This window comes from Pelmatolapia mariae, linkage group LG1 (genome assembly GCF_036321145.2).
Source record: "Pelmatolapia mariae isolate MD_Pm_ZW linkage group LG1, Pm_UMD_F_2, whole genome shotgun sequence".
In the NCBI taxonomy this organism is placed as follows: Eukaryota; Metazoa; Chordata; class Actinopteri; order Cichliformes; family Cichlidae; genus Pelmatolapia; species Pelmatolapia mariae.
The window spans coordinates 38,239,520-38,249,287 of NC_086227.1; positions in this window are offsets into that span (position 1 = coordinate 38,239,520).

Genomic DNA, 9,768 nt, shown 5'->3' on the forward strand with positions numbered 1-9,768 from the left:
GAAATAAGGAGCTTTTTGAATATTGTAAAATATTTGGATGAAAATATGAAAGCAGAATAAAATAACAGGATAAAAACAAAGTTTAATTGTGGTCAGACGTTTACATTCATTCATCATGACCATGAATGTCATGATTTTTAAAGATTTTAATGTGTTCTTTGAACCGTTGTATTTCCATAAATATGTACAATAAATTTGTACATTTACTTAATCTTTTAGTAAATGGTGCTAAATATTCCACATTGTCTTTTAACTTGACAAGTCCAGTGTTTATTAACTTCTCGTTAATAAGCAGGATATCTTTGACAGCACTCACTGGACTGACCAATACTCGGAACAGTGGGAAATTCCAAAGATCTCAGTGAAGATCTCTGAAGAATTGAAGATTTCTAAACAACTGAAAATTCCAAGATCACCAGTTCCAACAATTACACATAAGTACAAATTATTTTGATGTGTTACTAGTTTGCCAAGGTCAAACTGTCACCATTAGATGTAAGACAATTTGTTAGCATGTTCGGGAACAACTCAGGAACCACCAAGGCTCAAGTCTGCTATGAACTTGAAACCGCTAGTTTTATATCTCCATGGACTGAGAGGGTGCCGGCCAAGGAAGAAACCCCTGTTTAAAAATCAACACTTTCAAGCATGACTGAAATTTGCAGCTGTCCACATGGGCAAGTCAAATGCTTTCTTGAGACAAGTTTGATGGTCATGTGAGACAAAGACTGAGCTGTCTGGCCACAATGCTAAGAGGTTTGTTTGGAGGAGTAAAGATACTGTATCAGTTGTCAAGCATGATGGTGGTAGAGTCATGCTCTGGGGTTGTTTTGCTGCCAGAGGTGCTGGTACACTGTACAAAGTGGATGGAATAATGAGACCACCTCCTAATTCTTCCATTTCACTTCAGATCAACAGCTAGGTGGTTGAAATTTGGACACAGTTGGGAGTTTCAGCAATAAATCCAAAAACGTTCCCAAAGCTCTGTCCTCAGTTTGTCTTCCTGTTCTTAAGAATGTTTTCTTGACAGCCACGTTTCCACTGAGACCCTTTATGATGGCGCTTCAGTGGATAAATCTACTGAAGGGCTAGATATACAGTTGGAGTCAGAAGTTCGCATACACTCATCATAAACATGAATGTTATGGCAGTTTGGGGCTTTACGTGGTTTCTTTGAACTGATTTTTGGTTTTTCTTGGTGGAATGATTGTACAGATGTACAGTATGATTTTACATCACACTGTATAATGACTTTAAAAAACAAACTTCACAGAGAAAGTATAAAAATATCAACTTTAAGGTGTATAAACACTCTGACCGTGGACACTGGTATATATTATACAGTTGTGGCAAAAAGAAAGTACACCCGCATTTTTATTGTAAGGTTTTATATACCAGGATGTAATAAAGGACCTGGCCACCTCAAAGTCACTGAGTCCACCTTGAACTTCAGCTGTCCGACAGCTAAAGCTTGGACCAAACTGGGTCATGCCATAGGGCAGTGACCCCAGGCACAGCAGAAAATCTCCAACGGAATGGCAGAAAAAGAAGAGAATCAATGTGCTGCAATTACCCAGTCAAAGTCCAGACCGCAACTTGATTGAAATGCTTTGCCAGGACCTTCAGAGAGCTGTGCATAAACAAAAGCCTGCAAACCTCAATGAACCCAAGCCTGCTGTAAAGAAGAGTGGACTAAAATTCCTCCACAACAAGAGGAGACTGATAGAGTCACAGAGAAAAGCATTACTTCATAGTTATTGCTACTGAAGTTGGTTACAGTGCAAAATTTTGATCATGGGTTATCGTTAGTTTTACAAACTCTAATAAGGACTAGATTATTTTCTAGTAATTGACAGAGGGTGAACTCTCTTTTCACTGTGATGTTTGCCTCTTTCGGTTCTGTTTTGGACAGCTGGAAGCTCAGTGGTGCAGTGCTGAGAATTTAACATTACAGTTACTCAACTCCTCATTGCAGCGACAGGCTTTCATTATATTTGGGGTTTAAAACCTCGTGTGTGTTGGGTTTTACAGCACACCATATATATGATTTAACATGACATGGTCTATAGGTAGAGTTTGAGCTCAACATGAAGCATTTGAGAGGAAGACTTAAAAAGATTTTGACTCAGTGTGAATTCAACCAACAAGCCTTGGTAATATTAGTGCCTTGCTTTGTGCACAGTAACCTTCCCCTGACCCAAAAGCCCTTTGAATCAGTGTTGATGTCTCAAGAAAGAGGTTGGTTCAGAATGTCCGGATTATACGAATAGTTTACAGGGAAAGATTATGATTTCCAGGATTCGTGGCTTGGAGGCGTTGTGTTTTTGTAGGAACAGCACAGTCAGTGGGGGTTTGGAGCCACTGCTGGAGAACAACATGCAGCGGAACTAAAGCTGAATGAATCTGATTCATTTGGGAACAATAAACAATTGAGAGTGCTCTGATGATGGAGAGGTTATCAGGACTCAGCTGAGCGAGAAGAGAACAGCACGTGAAGACAAAGTGTTCTGACAGAGAAAAAAAGAAAATGGGGATTCCCTTTTGTCAAGCATGTCAGTCACACACAGGGAAACAACTGTTATTCTCATTAATCCCTAACATATTTAGGTTTTTAAGAGAGTAATGGCCAGCAAATATCAGCCCAGCATTAAATATTATCTATTTATAACCATGAATGCTATAATTACAATATTAAAATAATAAAAACCAAACCAAATCAAACAATAAGAACTGGAGAATATTTCAGGAAAGAGTGAAAGTGTTTTTTTCTGTCACCTGGATGCTGATTCTTCATTAAAGTGGAACATCATGGGAGTTCTGGCTGTTCCACCTTCAGTTACCAATTTACTTGCACGCCGTCCCTGAACAGAGCTGACGTTTACGCTCCCCTGAGGACATCAGATAAAACTGACTTCAAGATCGCACGTGACATGATAGATGATAGTGGCCTCTGGAAGGAATGTTTTACTGGAGGTCGGTCATAAAAAATTACTCCTAGGAGAGATTTTGGATCTCAGTGACATCTGGGCCGGGTACACACTGAGGGCCCAGACTTTTGCTTAGATTATCCGCGCCTTTACCAACTATGTAACCTGTGACACTGATTGTAATTGCACTTTATATTTCCATATTTGTAACGCACTGGAGTTTGCTACGGCTTGTGAAGATTATATTGTCAATTTGAATATAAAGTTTTGTCTTGTCCTGATGTGTGATTCCACACGTGAGCTGGACCTGAGGTGGGAAGTAACAAACACTTATTTACTGTAGTTAAGTACAATTTTCAGGTATCTGTACTTTACTTGAGTAGGTTTTTTTCTGACTACTTTTTACTTTTACTCCTTACATTTTTAAACAAACATCTGTACTTTCTACTTCTTACATTTTCAAAACATGCTTGTTACTTTCTTTTCATGCACTTTTTCAGACTTCAAACTGATTTCATGCTAAACAGAAGTACATGAATGCCAGTGCTGTTCATTTATTAATTACCAGAGGATGTCACATAAAAAGAGATGACGTGTGAGTCTTTTCCCCACACTGAGCCGTTATAACCAGGTTAGTTTTCCCCACCTGCTGAATCCACTTTAACCCCTGACTGTACACATTTTCCTGTTTAGAGGCAAAGTTGCCCTCTACAATGTAGGCAACAAAAAACAAATATATATTTTATTTTCATTCTTTTTCTTCAGATTCAAGCTGAGTATAATAAAAATTTTAAAAAAGTTAGACTAACGTTTTTATTCCCGTCTACTGATAATATTTTATCATTGTGTTAACACAGCCCAAGGTTCAGTTAGCTTTGCACAAAAACAGAAACGTCCTCCAAACAGCTACTATTTACTTTCTTACTTTGAGTACATTTCAGGGCCTGTACTTTTTTACTTTTACTTGAGTAAAGATGTTGAATCAGTACTTCAGCTTTTACTGGAGTAGTTTTGAACAGTAGAATTTGTACTTCTACTTGAGTATAGAATGTCTGTACTTTTTGCCAACTCTGCCAAAAAGGCAGTAAAAGAGCTGATGATCCTCTCAAATGTGCATCCTTAGCCAACATAAAGGACGAGTTAGCCACCTTAATGTGATTAAAGAAAGACTGTGCTGACCGGTCACTTGTGTGCTTCACTCTGATGCAGCTTAACTCCAGTACATCTGCCTACAGCAGGATACCTTCACTGTTTTCACTATTTATCTTGAAAACTGTTTAAATTCCTACTCACAGCTGCTGCTCAGCAGATATCGACCCACATCATGGATCAATTCTCCAGATCAGGAACATGCAGCTGTGAATGCAGAGAAGAAACAGTACAAACGGTGGGAGAGAAAAGACACAAAGTTAAAGGTCACCGATTCTGCTAACTCCCACAATTTTTTTTTCTTGGCCTCTACTAGAGTAACCTTGCTTGGTTCCCAGTTCAGGATAACCTTTATAATATATTTTATAACCTCTCAGTTCGTTCTGTCTCGCGGCCTTCTCCTTGGGACGTGCTCAGGATGCCTCTGTCTCATCTAAAACTTGGACTAAAATCTGTGGCATGTCTGTTTCCATCTAATATACAAGTTAATTGCAAGCATAAAGAAACATAATCACAGAGAGACTTGTTAAGACTGCAGTTTAGTTGTATGTGAATAATTTTTAGGGCTTTTTAAAATAATTTAAAACAAACATTTTCAGCTTTTTATTTTGCCTAGTTTGGTGCACCTTTGGTTACAATTGTAACTTTGCTTTTTGAATTTTGTGTTTCTGCTTTGCCTGCGATCTATCTTGTATGTGACCCACATAGATGGAAATTCGGTAGTGCTGATAGCAATCAAGATGCCGGAGGGACACTGCTTGCCTCTGCTCTAAACTGTAGTAGCAACACTACTGTCTTTGGAACAGTAGAAGGAATTTCATCCAGTAAGATTTCCCAGGCTAGTCACCAACTTTTGCCCCATGCTACCTAAGCCTACCTTGGAATATGAGCCAGAGATGTCTAAATGTAGGAATGCAGGCAAAGCAGAGCTACGCAATGAGGAAACTACCTCTTCCCAATGAGCAAACATATGTCTCCACTCTTTAATGCTCACCACTACCCACACAGTGGATATACATCGGCAATAAGTCACTGCGGTGTCTGGGCAGCTGTCAGTGCTTTAGAGATTACATTTCTAATTCAGTAGATCTTCTTCTCCAGTAGAACCCTATTGCAGGTGGTGGTAGATATACCACCACACTGTTGTTCTGAGCCTGAACATGAGGCTTCGTGACCGGAAAGACACCAGACTGATCCTTTAAAGCTGCAGTGAGGTAGTGCGATCAGTTTAAGTAGTGGCTCAACCCCTGTAAGAAGGTATTATCCTCCAAACTGAAGTTTAGTCTGACTTAACAATTGATCAATGTCAAACATCCCGTGAGATTTTTCAAAGATCGTCAAGTTTTTTGTTTGTTTTTTTTTCTCTGGTAAAGTACAGTACATATCGCTTTTTGGGTTTCAGTTCTGACATCAATTTAGCTTTTAATTTACATTTATAAACAGTGGCCAGCACCTGGAAAATTAAGTCTTTTAATGGATAGCTTTAAGCTGTTACTGGAAGCCCATAAAAAAGCGTCCATCAGCAGACCATCGGATTGGTTCCAGCACTGCCCATAATTAGGAGCTGGGTCCTACCCAAGAGTTTGTGCTCGCCCTAGCATGTCCAGGCTCCAGTTTTCGCAAAGCTTCTTGTGACAGTTTTAACTGTTGATGGTGCCTTACACAACACAAACTAAATAGAACTAAACAGATAGGAGGAACAAACTGCAGCTTCACCAAGGTGACCCGACAGCCTCTTATCTGTCGGTCAAGTTCCTGCAGTGCCTCTCCTGTCTTTAATCTTGCAGGTTGCAGGACATCCAGTTGAAGCCGGGGGTCACGGTGTGAGTGGAAAAGCTGATCTGCAACACGTGGAGAAAGGCTCCTCAGCCCCTCCGTGGTGTGATACGTGTCAAACAGCACTGAGATTAAGGGAAGGGGGTTAGAGCTGCAGTGTGACCGTGCAGCTCAGCAGGCATGTTCGCAGCGGCGGGTAATCGTGTCAGACAGGTGACAAGGCTTGCTGTGCACCGCTGACCTGAACCCGATGCTGCTCACGCCAAAGTCACAGAGGAGAAGGAGAAAAAAAACAGGAACAGGGTTATTAGTGCTGTTGCCGGGATAGAAAAGAGACAATGGGCCTCGTTCTCAAACAGTGTTACGACTGCTTTTCCTTACCTCAATCTGTTGCAGTACGCTGCAACCAAATTTAGAGCTACCTTAGCAGCTTCCATATTTGTACCCAGAATGATTCATGTTTGGATATTTTACAGTTTTTCAAAGCAACAATAAAAAAATGCTTGTGAGTTTAAGTAAACAACAATAAAGAAAGGTTTCAGGCATTTACCACAGTGATCATAGCTTACGTTTAAATGTTTGTCATATAAAATTAATATTCAGAGAACAATCAATTCTTGTTGGATTTTATCACTTCCCCTCTGGTTTCAGAGAAATATCCCACATCTGGGTGTTTTTTTCTGTTCTCGTAGGGAGTTTCTCAACTCATGCTGACAGATTAGGTGCTTTTTGTCCTCCAACCTCCTTCCTTCTTTTTCTTTGGTCTCTAATTCTCTTTTTGATGTCAAACTGTTTTCTTTTGTTGATCTGAGCCACAGTCCCAGGGGGTAGGCAGCCTTCACCACCTTGATTATTCCAGCTTTAGCACTGGACTACTTCTGGCTTCAGCTTTTGTTTGACACTGATGTTTCAGACTTTTTCAGAATACATCAAATACATCACAGCTGTCACAGTGATGCACACACTAAGGTAAATGAATTTACTCAAACAGAGAAATGAGCTTGGACTGACTGCTAACACTGGACACATATTTACAACCAACAAATACATTTTCGATTAAAATTCATACTCGGTGTGTACCCTTAATTAATCTTGCTTAATCTACAGTTTTGTGTGTGAACAAGGTAAGAATATTTCACATCAGTGTCTCTGAACTAAGCTTTTGTGCTTAAAGGCCCACAGGGACCTTTGTCCTATGTCCAGGGAATACATAAGGAACACTTGAAAGATTTATTTACATTTTGGCTGAGGTGTAGTCATGTTTGAGAAGAATGCAGCTCATGAAGAGCAGTTTGCTCAATCCTCCTAATCCTGAATGTCCTCTCAGCCTGTCACAGTACTTTGTTTAGTCCCTGATTAATTTGGCCCACAGCAATTGAACTCTGAAAGTTTTAATACCAAAAGCAAACAAAAGCAACTCTCAAAACATTAGCTGTTCCCAATACAGAGTACAGCATGTTCATACTTGCTGAGATTTGAAACTCTGCAAGCTCCAAAAAGTCCAAAGTGCAGCGTGTTCAGTGGAACAGTAACGGGTCAGCTTTGTGGTCTCAGTTCACCGTTACCCGCCTGTGCACAGATCAAAAGTCTACTGACTGCCTCTGAAGTCATCTGATACACCAGTCTTGAATGCAGTCTTGGTTTTCAAGTATATAAGCACTTAAAAAGAGTTCCACAAAGAACAGCAGACTAATCCTGAGTCACCCTCTCTGTGCGCAGGACTTGATGAAATGCTGGAAAGCTTCCTCTGAGAGTCTGCTCAGGGTCCACATGATTCATCATCTCTTTCGTGCACATCGACGGTTTGCTCTGTTACTTCACAGTAAGGAGTTCCTGGGTTCAAAGCTGAGCCCGTGTGTAAAGTTTTCATGACCTCCATCTGTGTAAGATGTTATCAAAAACATGCTAAATGCCCTTGACGTTTTGAGCTGCCCCCCTACAGCTGCCAACCTGCGCTTCCATCCATCTTTGTTCTTAACTGCTTGTTCCATTTGGGGGAGGATGGACAGATCCCAGCATTGTGTGGGACTATGATGGTTTGGCTTTGATCATAGGACAAATGTGTTTTATCCGAGTACCACTTCTCTTCTCTCAGGTGTTGTGTTAGTTAGCCGTCTTCAGGTTTTTTCTTTTTGAGCTGTTAACTTTTGTAAATTAGAGCCAATTGAAATGTGGGACATGTCTCAATAGGTGGGACGGGAGGACAAAGGATAGAATCCAGTACAGTCCTGCATGAAGTGGAAAAGCTAACGATCCTAACTTAGAGTTGCAGGGGGGCTGAAAGCTAATCCAGCTGTAATAGGATGAGATGCGGGGTGCACCTGTCCACCATGGGGCCAACGCAAAGTCAGACACACTCACTCTGACATCACAGGCTCAGGGAGGAATATGAACTTCACACAGAGATGGAAATGCTGACCGAGGGGCTTCTAGCTGTGAGGCGACTGCACTAAAAAACTGAAACTCTTTAGAAACAGCCTGGATGTTATCAGAAGGTTTCTCGTAAACGTGATGTGCAGAGGCAGGTCTGTTCTCTGCAGCACTTTTATGGTGAGAAACATGAAAGACCACCTAAGGCCAGCAGCACCTGCTGTTTGTGGAGAAAGTAAATTTGTTGTTGACTTTTCCATAAATTCTTGGAAGCAGCAGCTTCTGAAAGCTCACCTGAGATCTCTGACGCGTGCCATCGTGCTGTCTTTAAAACGTTTACAGGTCCAACAGGTTCTGGAAGAATACAATAATAAGCTTTATTTATAAAGATCACAAAGTGATTTACAGGAAGTCCAGATAAAACAAATCAGCACAATAAAACCTGATAAAAATCAAACTTCTAAAGGCATGGAAAACAAATAACCAAATTTCCCATCATCCTGTTCTCATATCAAATGTGTCATCCTCATTCTAGCTAATATTGTGAAAAATAACCAAAACAAAACAAGTCTGATTGTAGAAATGTTACACAAGAATTTAAAAAGTGGCTACTCAGCATGTTAGATGTGAACACACGTGGGTTCAGAGAAGACCTAAACCGATTTGATCAGATTAAAAGAAAAAACAAAAACAAACCTAGAGCTCCGAGACCAGCCCAGTCTCGTACAAATAACAAACCAAATTATTTGATGTCTTTTAGCAACACATTTATTCTTGTGTGTGCATGTTCAGTCCTTGAATGAGGTCCCTTGGCTGCAGCCCTGACACTGATTGTGTAATTTAAAGTTGTAGAAATAATGGATGAATTCACGTCAGCGTCCATCAGAGTATCCTAAAAAGAAGAAGAGAAACTCTTGATACGGTTCCTCGCTGACAAACGCTTTTCCTTTCCCTTTCAACTTTTACCTATTAAATAGTACTTTCTTGGAAATGTATCACTTCTTTTTCAGAAATCATGAGCACAGTTGTCTGGAAATTAGTGTTACCCAATGCAATATACAAATGAAATCAATGACAGCATAAAAAGGGAAGCTTGATGGAAATGGGAACAAAGTTAGTGTGAGCTGAAATAGTAAATTATGTAGAACAGGGTTCCCCAGTCCCAGTCCACGAGGGCCGGTGTCCCTGCAGGTTTTAGATGTGTCCTTGATCCATCACAGCTGATTTAAATGGATAAATTACCTTCTCAACATGTCTTGAAGTTCTCCAGAGGCCTGGTAATGAACTAATCATGTGATTCAGGTGTGTTGACCCAGGGTGAGATCTAAAACCTGCAGGGACACCGGCCCTCGTGGACTGGGATTGGGGACCCCTGATGTAGAATTTGGCTCTTTGGAGCCAAAACAGAAGGAAATAAAAGAAAATCTTCAGCATGCACTCTTTAGTGATGTTAGCTAAACAGCAAAAATTGCAACTTGTGCTTTCCAGTTCTTATTCTATAAATAATTTGGCCGCACTGGCCAGATTTAAACTGTGAGAATTTAGA